Source organism: Calonectris borealis, chromosome 2 (genome assembly GCF_964195595.1).
Source record: "Calonectris borealis chromosome 2, bCalBor7.hap1.2, whole genome shotgun sequence".
Taxonomy (NCBI): Eukaryota; Metazoa; Chordata; class Aves; order Procellariiformes; family Procellariidae; genus Calonectris; species Calonectris borealis.
In genome coordinates, this window is record NC_134313.1 from 42687321 (window position 1) to 42700719 (window position 13399).

Genomic DNA, 13399 nt, shown 5'->3' on the forward strand with positions numbered 1-13399 from the left:
ACGCTAAGATAATTAAGTATAATGAAACCTCACGCTTCTTGGTATAAACGGATTACTTACAGAAGTCAGGAAGGAATATGTTTTAGGAAATCAGTATTTCGTAACTGGCCAGGTGTATTTTGGTTTTGTTGTGCAGACCCTTTTTTTTAAACTTTTCCAATCAGACAACGAACACATCTGTAGGCAGAATGATAGATTGAATTGGGTAGCCATCTATTTTACTCTAGAATACCCTATCTCCTAACCAGTTGAAGATAATAAAGTTTCACTGTCTATTTGTGAAACTCTTTATAAGTTTCAAAATTGACTATTCAAAATTGCCACAGAGGAAATCCTATTTGGAGATATGTCAGTAACCTTATCTGCTATATCACCTCCTTATTGCTCTTTCACAACCAGGAATTTCATTGACGGACACTGTAGTCTCAGAAGCCAGATGCGTTTTTCAAAGGAAATGTCATTGATCTAATAGAGGGCAGGCTTTTGGCAGAAGACAAAAAGTTTCTGTATGAATATTTTTAACCTAGACAAGATTTACAAAGGGTTTTTTTAATAAAAATAAGTGTGAATCAGAGATATGTCACTGTTGTTTACAAAGTTGAAAATCTGTCTTAATGTATTGCACAGTCTGGTTCTTCTTTATTCATTCATTTTAAATAAGACGGTTACAACATTTTGCTGGTGAATATCTTTGCTTACAAGTTGCACGCCTGATTTATATAACCCTGCATGTTGCATAGATATTTAGAGTACCACAAAGTGAATGTGGTTTGACTGAAATACCATTCTATTTTGGCTGTGTTTGGCATTTGCTTTCACATCATGTAGTCACAAAGAACAAACCTGATGTAGCCTAGGTATTTCTTGCCCATTTTGTCCATTAGGTGATAAGCAATACTATTTTGCACGGGTTAAGGTACAAATCTATAGCCATCTGTTGTTCTGAAAGAGACTGTATTTAAACTACTGAAAAGAAGTTTAAAAATTAGCTGGAAGTCAATAGACATGGCATATATTCCTGGTTCAAACAAAGACTTTCTTTGTTGGCAAGTTATGCAATGCTTCAGTATGTTGCTTTCCCTAGCTGTAAAACAACAATAGCAGCATTTATTTCAACCACTCTGGAACTGCAAAGATTTATAAAGCTCCTTGAGACCCGTCTTTCAAATGTTTAAAAGATAATGCTTAGACATTCAGAACTGTGGACACTTATGGAAATGATTTAAAAAAACCCCAAGCAATTCCAGCAGCACACCTAGTGCACTCCAGTCACTAACAGGTATTCAGCCCGTATGACCAAAATAGAATTAGCCCAAAGTAACACTTTCTGAAATGCATATAATATGAATGTCTGCAGATCCACTCCTATTCATCTGCACATTTGCTAATGTAGGCATAGCCAAAGAGCTTTTCAGATCAAAGGGCAGTCTGAGTTATTTCAAAAAATCAGTAAATCCAAGAACCTTTTTGCACAAACAAGGTACACAAAATAAACACATCATTATAACATTCGCTAGTTGAAGTTTCTGCTTAGATTTTTTTTCCAAGCAGAGGCTGACACAGAACACATTGCTATGTATTGCATATACATACATATATGTATATATATATATGGGCATAACGAACTGTTCTAAGAGCTGAAAGGAAAAGTTACATTCCCATGACAATGGACCACCATAGTAGTTTATTCCTGTAACTGGACAGATCTCCCACTTCATTTGCAATGGCTATAGAAAACCATAGCTCAGATTTCACCCCCCTTGTGCTCTTCAGGAATTGCTCTTATCCAGTGAACATCCTGCAGCTCTGTTAGTCGAGCCTCATCCAAGCAATCCCTTACCCAGACTGCAGCCTGAGGAGAGGTTCACCCACATCAAATTCAGATCATACGCCTATTTTTGAGGGTCTTGTTTAAGTTCTGAGAACATTCCTATGTTTATCTGCCTGCGTATCCATCTATCAGACTTATACAATTCATATCACTGCAGTACCTGTAACTTTGTAATACATGAGCAAACATTCAACTCTAATTTCTATGTACTCTTGAAGAAAAGGGAATCTGCAGCCCCTTTAATAAGTTCAATGATCAATGGTGTCTGAGCAGCTGATGGGCCAGAATCGACTGAGATGGACTCCCCTTGTTCCTAAGGAAAAAATCTAGTATTCTGCAACCACGAAATAGTGCTTTCTAGTCCTCATAATGTCCCTTGGAAGTTTCAGAAAAGTAACATACTACTGAAGTATCAACACACAGGATCTTTAAAGACTCATTTCTTGTTAAGCTGTCTCAGCTTCAGCCTGCCAACCGAGTCAGCCCAGCTGGGGTTATATTTCACTCACTTTTCCAAAATCCACTACTGCTGAGTCCTGGATTATCCCTGTCTAAAAATTCAGTTCCCCTGTGTCTGAAGGCGAAATTTGGTTTAGCAGCAGGAAGGTGTTAACACAACCACATTGTGAAGATTAACGTTACAGCAAATCATCAAAAGAACCAGAAATATCCAACACACTCAAAATATCTATTTTTGATGAAAGCTTCAAGAAAGTAATAAGAGAATAGGGTTTTAGAGTAGGTCAGTTATTAATTTTTCTTGGAACACCAACAAGAGCTTGGCAAGAAGCAACATGTTTGCAATATAATTTTGTACTTTTTATTTAATAAGAAGTTCCATATGCCATTTACCTTTCTCTGCTCAAACTAAGTATTTATTGTTTCACCTGCTTTGAACTAGGAACTGTGATCTCATTAATAAAAGTGTTTAGTTTCATTGTGGTTCCCGTAAGTATCCCCGTGTTAGCACCGAAAAAGGAGTGTGTGATACCTAGCAGCAGCATTCATTCATGATGATGCACAACTCACGCCCCTCCCACGTCAGGAGCCTTATAACTACCCATACACACACAAGAGTGAGAAAGCATGAAGGGGCTCTCCCTTTTCTGTGCTCAGGTCCTAGCAGGGGACACAACTGCTATCCTGGCACCTTTGAGTAGGTAAGATGCTCCTGGTTGTACTTGCTAACCTGCAAAGAGAGTAAGAGAGCCGCAGAAGGTGGTAGCACCACCCTCTTCCTGGCCAGCCTCTCCAAGAGAATGGCCACTACGCCAAAAAAATTGTTGTGCCCTCCGCGCGTGTCTACAATGCGCCGGCTCTTGTGGTGTGACAGAATGGCAATATGATAGCATGACTATAGAAGGACTAGCCTTACCCACATTACCTTTAATGTAATAAAAGCTAAGGTAAAAAGAGCAGTGATACATTGTAAGGGTTTGCAACACGGATAACTCAGCAAAGCAAGAGCTCATTTCAGACAAGAGTCTACGTTATACCTCATGAAGTGTGGTCCCCCTCGTTCTGCTAATATGTCCTGTGCTGCCAGTCCACTCCAGCTCTGCCTGCTCAGCCTTCTGGCAATAGCTAGTTCTCATGAAGCATGCTTAGTCCTTCACCCTGCTACAACAACATAAGCCGTTTTAGTATATACTACTGCCCCGGGTGAGTTGGTGTGTGTGAAGTCCCACTTCACTAATGGTGATTCTGGAAGTGTTTTGGGGGGAAGTCTGAAAACCTGTTAAAGAACCAGTGGCTCCATCATCTTTCCAGTCTTGTGAAACAATCTCACTTAAAATCCAATCATTTTAAACAAAACCATCAGACATATATACTGTATGTAAATGGATGTAATGCTGGGAAAAGTAGTGAGCAACTGATAGAAAAGCCATGATTTAATAGGGGATTGCCAGCTATGATGTCTGTTACGCTAATCTTTGATCCATACAGTTAAAAAAGAACAAAACATTCATATCTGTCAACTACAGACTGTTTAGCTCACATTGGCCACACTTAGGGAAGAAGTTCATGCTGAGGAATTACTACCTCCCCTATTTAATCTGTCAGATCTACGTGAGGTAGATTGGAGAGGAAAAGATCGTGCATCAACTGCTAGACAGCAGCCCAAACAAATGGCTGTGCAAAGTGACGTGGACTTGCTCATCTAAGGTTTCAGACACACATTTCGTTAGTATCTAAACTTCATGAGTCTATGAAAACACAGTCATTCGGTTTGAAAATTTTCCCATCTAGCTCAAAGGTTTCACACTAATACTTCTGTTATTGTAAGAAATCAAAACAGCAAAGAAAAAAAACCTTTTTCCCTAAAGCCTCTCGCAGAGCTATCATTGCTGCTTCAGACACAGCAACAGAACAAACTAAGATGTGTTTGGAACCACTGCATTAAAATCTGCAGCATGTGCACTCGAGTATGGGTGCTAGTCATGCATGTGCATAATCATGTTAAAACTGCGAACCCACGAGCCTAAGCTCAGACTCAAATCACAGTTCTCTGAAATGACTCGGACAACACAGGGAAGAGCTTTTCCTGAGTAACTTCTAGCTTTTCTACATCATATCCTCATATACTGTGTTGGGGGATGAAGAAGAGAAATATGATTAAGGTATTTCAAGCCTGACATGAATATTTTTCCAGTGGAGAGGGTTTTGATAATGTAGGCTTGTGGACTGTATTTGGAATTTGCTTTGCTTCTGTAATTTGGCTTCTCATGCCAGCAGAAGAATCAAGGCCCGAGAAGCAAACTAAAAATATATTTCAAGGGAGTGCGCACATCTGTGGTACGGTAAAACTATTAGGCTACTGAATGCCTGTTTTGAATTACATCAAATCACCTGAAGACCATATGGCAAATGGAAATTTTTTAAGTTAACATTTGCTGCCTTGACAGTATCAAGAAAGATTTTTTTTTGTTATTTTAGCTAAACATAAATATGTAAACTCACAGGCTTTCAACTTTTTGTAATCAATAACTGAAGGCCAAATGCAACCTGCTACAAATGCATGATCTGCAGAACAGTGAGCCGTCTTCCAGTGGAGAAGTGTGTCTGCGTGGTGTGAATAAAGGACCAGTCACCTAATCCTCAGACAGTATCACCAATTCTTCTCAAATTCACTGGGGGAACCAGGTCTAAGAATCTTAAAATTAGAAGCTGAACTGGGGAGTCAGGTGCCTAACTTTAGGAGCCAAGTTTTGAAAACATTGACCTATTTGTCTGTCCCTAAGAGGACAAAGTGTTCTAGCAAGTTTAATTTCCCTCTGCACTTTCCCGCACACATCCCACACTCTACGTGGGCTGCAGATGGAGAGAGCAGGCAGCAGTCCTAAGAACAGTTTTCTTGCAACGTGGCAGAAGATCTTCAATAAAATGTCAAACAGAATTTTGTCGTTTTCTAAGCACATTTGCACATATGCATGCAGCAATTAGCTAAATTATTGCCCAAACCAGTTGTCTAACACAGCTCGTGAGCCTTTGCCTTTGTCCTTACCTTGGCAGAATGTGACTTTGGCTCTGTGTTAATGTCAACACCATTTCATCAGACTTGCACCATGGGGAGCAGTCCCATAGTCTCAGATTGTGTCCCAATTCCTTAGAACATCTGACCCTTTTAGACTAGAATGTCCATCACAGTAGAAACTAATTTAGTTTGCATTGTATCTTAAGGCCATTCTGAATATATATTTCTCATTGCTGGGATGTTTTGTGTCTCTCCTGGCCCAGGATTTGTAATGTTTGTTCAGCTATGCTGGAAGTGGGTTTTCTGTAGTGAGTCTTGAGCAGTCTGTCTCAAGAATATTTACTCTCAATAACTGAACATGAATATGTAAGTGTTGTAGCGCACAGATCAGCACTAACTACACATTTAAGGCAATAGGAATTGTGTGAGCATAGCTGAGTAATGGCTACCTGCACTTAAACATCCTTGTACCTAATGTTTTCAAAAATAGCCGTCTCTCACTTGCAAGATGCTGTTCCTGTTTTCTGTCTTGCTCACTTCCACAAGAGCGAAAGAGCACTGGTCTCTTAGACCTGCCACTTAGTTTATTATTCACATTCTTACTTCATCCCAGTGAGAAAAGAGGAACCTCTCTAGATGGAAAAGGTTGCATTATGCATTCTGTCCAATAAAACATGACGCTTTATTATTGTTGTGTTCTGGTTTGTAAGATGTAATACAGCATATCAACGAGTTACACTTGGCTAAAAATTGAGGACATTTTTTAAAGGGACATTACGTAAACGAATTACTGTAATGAAAAACACATGCCAGACTGATTTATACTTTGATATTTTAGTTTATTTTTATATCCTTACATTAACGTGCTTACCTGAAGCATGTATAGGATAAAGGCCTTTCCTATGCTTGTACCTGCTACCTTCTGTGAGGTGACATTTCAGCTCACAGAAATAAATTACTCTGCAGCACTAACATTCATTTTTTGAACCTGATTCGGCAGTCGCTGTGACTACAGCTGTACTGCTAAATAACACTTGTTCCGGGACCATTATCTGGCGCTGAAGCAAAGTGGCCTGGCCTGATCCTGTCTACACTAGGTACCACCTGTCCTTCAGGACTCCTTCAGGCCCAGTGTGCTACCCCTGAGGCTCTAACTTATAATTATCATTGTATATGCATGTGCTTAAAACGTTCACAGTAATACGAAAGCACGTTGCAGCTTACCAAAACAGTGCTTTTGCAGCATGAAAATAAAATTACGGTTGCATGCCTTGGGTTTGACATGCTGACATGTTTGAGGGTACTAAAGCTGCTAGTACAGTTTTGGAGAAATGAGAAGGTTGGAGCGAGCCAGTTCTTGTCATTGTTGTTCATACTGCCCTTTTGGGAATGGTCCTTAATGCCGCCAAACCCCAAATCTGAATCTGACCATTATGGCAGAGCATGCTAGTTGGCACAGGACAGAATCATGCCAGCGGGCTCCTGAGCAACCAAGCAGCGCAGGTGATCCGAGTATGAGTTTCCCCCGTGACTCCTGTTATGTAGCTGGGTAGGTGTGTGTTAAACACTTCCATGGCTTCCAGTGGCTGAAGAGTGCAGGATCGGGGCGTGTATGTTTACCTGGGTACATACATCCTCTGTTCGGTTTTCCACCTGAGACCGTTAGCTTTGATTTAATTATTCCGAATTTTCACTGCTGACTGAAAAGTCAAAACTCCCGTTTTGTCATGCTTAACCCATGATAACAGGAAAACCACCCTTTTTTTTCAGCTCTGAGTTACAGGGCTGTGCATGGCCTCATCGACATGCCCAATCTGTGATCCATGGCCTGGCAGGTCAGTTCATCTTACCTGTATAACATTTCCAGGGACATATTCTTTAGTCTTTTGTGCCTGTCTGGCCACTGCTGCAGTCTCTGCCGGGACCCCGCAGCCCCCCCGCAGCTGGTACGTGGGGCTGCAGAGGAGGGGGGTCCCTCAGCAGGCAGAGAGGCTGCAAAGGCAGAAAGGATGGGTATCGCTGAGGTACCGCAGAGTCAACACACCCAACTCTTTGGTAAAGATGAAGCCTTTCCAAAATTGCATACACTATTCAGGTCTGGAATTAAGAGATTAAAAGGAAAATGAACAGTTAGCAAAGCGGGGAAAAAAATCTTCGTTGCCTCTGTTACCACACTTAATTTCTGAGGGAAGACAGCTAAATTAAGTCTGACTTCTTGAGCAGATCTTCATGCACACAGCTGTTAATTTGGGATGAAGAAATGCACTTTGTATGAACTCCAAAACCTTCTTTATTTTAATTATTTTTAAAAAACTTTTCTATTAATTTTTCTCCTGAATTCACAACATGTTTCTGTTTCTTTCATGGAACAATACGAGCACTTTCCAGTGGCCAAAAATAATATGTCTAAATTCCAGTGGGTTTTAACCAAAGACTGCATAGACCCGTGGATAAAGTGTCTGCCTTATATTTCAAAGTACAAAGTTCAAATTTTGTAGGTACTTGTAGCTTTATTTTTAGATTTTAAGGGGCCAGATTCTCAGTTTGGGTAAATCAGCAGAGCTCCACTGATGTTAGGGGAACTATGCCAAGCTGCATTAGCTTAGTATCTGGCTTCACAACTTTTTTTCTTTGTATTGAATTCAGCCTTCAGTACCCATGCACTAATAATTTGTTTGAAGTCTGTAACTAATTTTTTTTTTCTTCTACTATAAGTAAAAATATAGTCTGTGAATTCGTGAAAATGGGTAGGCTCTGTGAAGGGAAGGTTGTGGGCATAAAAAGATATTAAAGCCGGACTTCCCTGATTTAGATTTCTACTGAAGTTGGTGGAAATGTTGACAGAGTAGAGAATGAGCAAAATCGTATGGACAGAGTCGCTTTGGTCTCTGCAAGGCAGAAGAGGTTGCAATGATTTCATTCTGTCTTTTACACTCAGACACAAGGATTTCCAGAATTAGAAGGTGACAGCAATGTGATTGTTGCCATCAACCTCAACATCTGCGTCTTTCAAGAGCAGCCTGAGGCCACACGAAACTCCCTGCGCGTTCCCTAACAGTTGACACCCATGGATTGCTTTCCCTGCTGATCCCTTTGCCATCCACTTCCTTGAATTTAATGATTAATTAAATCCTCGTATTTAATTGTATTTAATGTTTGCATTTAACAAGCAACCAAGTATTATGCAGGCTCCTGTGTATTCTGGAGGAGCCACTGCTGGGGCCAGGTTTGCTGGATGGATGAGCCGCAAACTTGAGCCTTGCTAGGGCTGTCCCTCAAGATTCAATATGAACCTATCCGCTGAGACCAAGATTTTATCTCCAGTTTTATTATGAAGCTCTGACAAGCACATTCTACGGCTAGTAAGGCCTATAACTAAAATTGTTTGCAATGAAGAGTTGGTTAGGCTAAACATCTGTCAGATGCATAAATCTTACCATGTCTGAGTGTACATGATTATAAGAGAGAAGATAAAACTGAATACAGCAGAGCTGTGGATCTGCCCAGTTAGGTAGCTAATGCTTGATCAGGACTAAAAGGGATAAGTAGTGAAGTGAGTGGACATGAGAGGTCTCCCTAGGAGTCTCCAGGAGTGTTTCTGGTTGAGTCACAGTAATCTCTGCATTTTATCCCATTTTATTCAGGTAGAAATGTAATGCAAATCTGTTTGAATAAGGATCATGAGGTTCCATGAAGACACAGAGGGGCAAGGCAGCAGTGCCCACGCCATTCAGCCAGCAAACTCATCCCTCAGCCAGGCAAACCCACTGAATCTCTCTGTGTCCGTCTTCCTGAAAGCCCCTCTAATAGCCCTTTCAGCAAATGCTAGATTATTGATTCAAATCTTTACAGACTGATTACTTTTGCAATGTTTTTAAAACCCTTTAGAAATCTATAAAAGAAGAAATAACTCAATTTATGCTGTATGACCAAAAGACAATTTGGAAAATGATCACAGTTCAGCAACGTAAGGAGAGGGCAGTTTCTGAGCTACATACATACAACCATAATCAAACCCTCACATGTAATTAAAACGATGATCATTTTTTACCAGACCTATAAAAAATTAGGCTTTGTGTTAAGTGATTCCAGCACATGTATGGGAAGCATAAGAGACTAAGACATGTAATAGTGGAAAATTTATATGACAGTGTGTGATATTGAAAGGAAGATTTCTTGAGCTTTTCCTCATTTCTCTTCTTTGTTGCTCTGGCAGTGAGTTTGTGAGTTTGAATTTAGGCTTGAGATCCTATGCTTTTATTTATCATGTAAAAACTAGATCTGCATCTAAAAACTAGACCTGCATCTATTATTTCTGAGACGATTTTTCATACACATTTCTATATTTCCATATATTTTTCAAATACTGTTTGACTGGTACTGCATAGAACAGTGTGATTTTTCACATGGTTTATATTAGCTTAGCTCACATTTAGCCAACTTCATGAACAGATTCAGTTTGTTGTAGTTGGATTAAATTTAGTGAGTACATAATCAGATAGCCATGAAAACAAGGTATTTTTAAGCCAAGAAAGCCAAATCTGTCCTCATTTACCTCCTGTGGAAAGCCACTAACTTTCATGAGTAGAAGGGAGGGCAGAAATTGGCTTTGCATACTGTGGAAACCACTGTAATGCTTTGGCCAACCCCTTTCCTCAAGCTTAACATGGTTAAGGACACATGAGATGACAAATCCAACCAAAATTTTGACACCGGATTCACTGGCTGGCAAGTTGCAAATCTTCCACTTAACCGAAGCCATTGTAAAGCCCACAAAACTCCCAGAAAGCACCATACTTCTTGATAGTTGTAGAATCATTGAAGATAGGAAAGTATGAGGATATGAGAAAGTGAAGTCCATCATGACCCTCCCTCTGCAACAGCTAGACAATGACAACACGAAAAAACCTGCAGATAAATGCTCCAGTGCTCCAGAAGTGGTGAAGTCATGGAGGTTTTTCCCCTCAGGATGAGTACCATCCAATTCTCCCATGCTGCAAGTAGATGAAAATGCAATAGGTAATAAAAGAAGAATGGAAACACATTAAAAAAAAAGCTCTAACTGTAAAAATTAACAAAAGAAAAAACATTGCCTTAAGATACAATGACCACATTTCCTTCCCCTTAAGCTAGGACAGGCGCATGTGACGTCATGGGATTTCCCATACTCAGCTCTATGAAAGTCCCTCTGTGCAAGCGCTGCTCCGTCGGTCGCAACTGCTCTTTCAGGAGTGCTGCGAGAAAGGGGGAGAGCCGCTGCAATCTGCAGCATCATTTCTAGAGCTGCCTGGGAATTTTGTGCCACGACTTGTTCTGTTTACTGATTCATTAAAACCTATTTATGGGAAAGGCTTGAATGTAATCCCCGTTTGAAAAAGAAAAAAATCCCCTCCCTGCCTTTTCAACGTCCTGAAATATCCTGCTTTAGGTTGCCTTTGGAGGTTGTAAAAGAAATCTTTCAAAACTTTTGGGAGGTTTTGAAATCTGAGTAACTTCCTGTTGAAAAAGAAGTTGAAAACATCCAGAGAAAAGGCATTAATGGAATAAAATATGTTCTTTGATCCAACGAAAGCATTTTTGATTGCTGATCTGTGAAAATTTTCAAAAATTTTGTTTTTTCTCCCTTTGTAGGAGGGGAAAATATTTTGAAAGCTCAAAACTTCTGCCAATATCAAATGAACATGTTCCCTTACCACTCCTGAAAAGTCCCAAAAAAGGCTCCGTTTAGCTGAAGATTTCTCAGTTCTCAGATTTCTAAGTACAAATAAAGATAATACAGATGTTCTGCTGGACAGACCTTGAGGAGGTGCCTTTACTGGGAGACATGGTGAGCTGCAATGCCTTCTTCAGCCATCTATCAGACCAGGAGCTTCCTATTACATGACAGACCATCCAAGCAAAGCTCTCCCTTGCTTCACCTCTGCATTCACACAATGAACCCAACATTTAGCCCTGAAATATTGGCAGTTTCCCTGTAGATACTGAGACATGGAAAAGGCCAGGATGTCCATGTGCTCTGCCTCAGGTAGGTGGCCACCCGATGGCCACACATTTTGGTGGAAACGCCACTGTCCAAAGTTTGCAGATATTTCTCTCAGATTTTATGCTGGAAGGCTTGGCTTGGTCTTTGGTGTGTTATGTTGGAAAACTGACTTTTGTTTTGCTCAGAAATGCTCTGTATTCCATTACGTCGTGGTATTTGTAGTATGTCATGAACTTTAATAAGGCAGACGGAACACAGTCAGCCAGATTTCACAACTGTTGCTTGGTTTTATGTTTGTTTATTTTTTAATCTCTTTTATGTCTGAAATCTGCCCTCAACAAAACAAAGCACTTTCATCAGGCCAAGCCTTAAAAAAAAATACACCGGCACAGAAATATTCTTATGCTATTGGTGATTAATATGTATACAGTGTTAGTTTAGTGCCATCAAGTGACCAAAAATGTGAAATAGCACTTCTATTTTGGTTTTTTTTCAGATTTTTTTTTTAATCTAAGGAAAGCTGACCGGTTATCTTTTTGACATAAGTACAGGGAAATAGCTTCACAGGCTTTTGATGGTCTACTTCTTGGGCATTTCTAATAATAATCCTAAAGTTAGCTTCAAAATTTCTTGCACACATTGATAAATCAAGGCCTCCTCTGTTTTCTCAGTTTATAAGGTTTGAACAACTTCACTCACCTCTCTGGCTGAAATCTTTGCTGTGTACAATTCAAGAGGAGATCTCATCTAGGTGAAAACTCATAACAATTTTTATCACATGGTGGTATCCTAAGGCTCTGATAGAGGTTTTTTTAATGAAGGACATCATAAACTGGGAGTATAAATCCATATTTTGTTTTCTGAAATGCAGAAGCTAGCTCTGTCAGAAACAAGCATCCTAAATGGATTGAAATGGATACATCAAGGAAATTGTTTAGGTTTTAGTATGTCCACTTATTATATGATCGAACACTGGATAAACAAGTACAGGTAATGTAAACGTCTAAGAAAACATTTCTACAAATTATTTTTCCAGATTTTGTCTATCTAAAATATATGTAAATTAATTTCAAATGCTCATTAATGTAGTAGATAAATACATATTAAATTTCTGATTTGCTAGGGTGGAACCAATCTTAGAAGTATCATTCTCTAAGGTGAAGTGTGTGCGTTTTCTCCTGAGTCTGTCGTACTGATTTTCCACCAGCAAACGGAGCTGTGCATCAGCCACCAGGTAATCGTAAGCCCTACGAACTGGGAGAAAGGCAGTGCAAACACTTTATAAAACACACTTGAGAGCGAAGGGAGAAGTTGGCAGAGCTGAGCATCCACGGACAGGACATTAAATACAAGCATTTTGAAAATCCCAGGTCATGCCTTGGTGAGTAATAAGCAAGCTTCAAGAACAGTGGTCTGCCAGGGCTTGCTGTGGTCGAGAGCAGAGTGGAGTATCACTACAAATCATGCTTGTTACCTCGTAGTCCCAAAAGCAGGAATAATACCATAGGTGATTTTGTAAAAGTCTTTTCTTGATAGTTCACCACATCTCCCCCTTTACAAATTAATTCCTATATCATGCGTAGACAGTTAGCACTTGTGGTTGTAGCTTCTGATGAAATATAAGGAAGAATAAACCTGTGTGGTGTTGCTATTTCACAAGAGCCTGTGGTTTACAGTTGGATCTATTTTGTGAAAAGCCTGCAAGAATTGAAAGCTCTGCACATATCCTCTAGCTTTTAAAGTGGTTTCATGTGTTGGCTGGGAGTGTCCTAAGTGCACTGGGAGCAGCGTAATCAGTATTCATATATTTAGACAATGTCTACATTTTAAATGCATATTTAAATGTGTGATAAATTCCTGTCTTTTCATTATACTTCCTCCTGCTCTGTTTCTCACTTTCCTATGAAGTTATAAAAAATTATAATTTGAAAACTATTTGCTTCTTAATAAAGTTTCTTAATGTCTCTAGAAAAAGGTTGTAGAGAAAAGAGCTGTTACATATCTGGAGACACGTGACAGTGACAAGAGCACAGCTAGCAGCAGAGATCAGCCAGAGAAACATCTGTACCAGTTGCAAAGAGATATGCATTTGCTGGCAAAAATTGAAAAA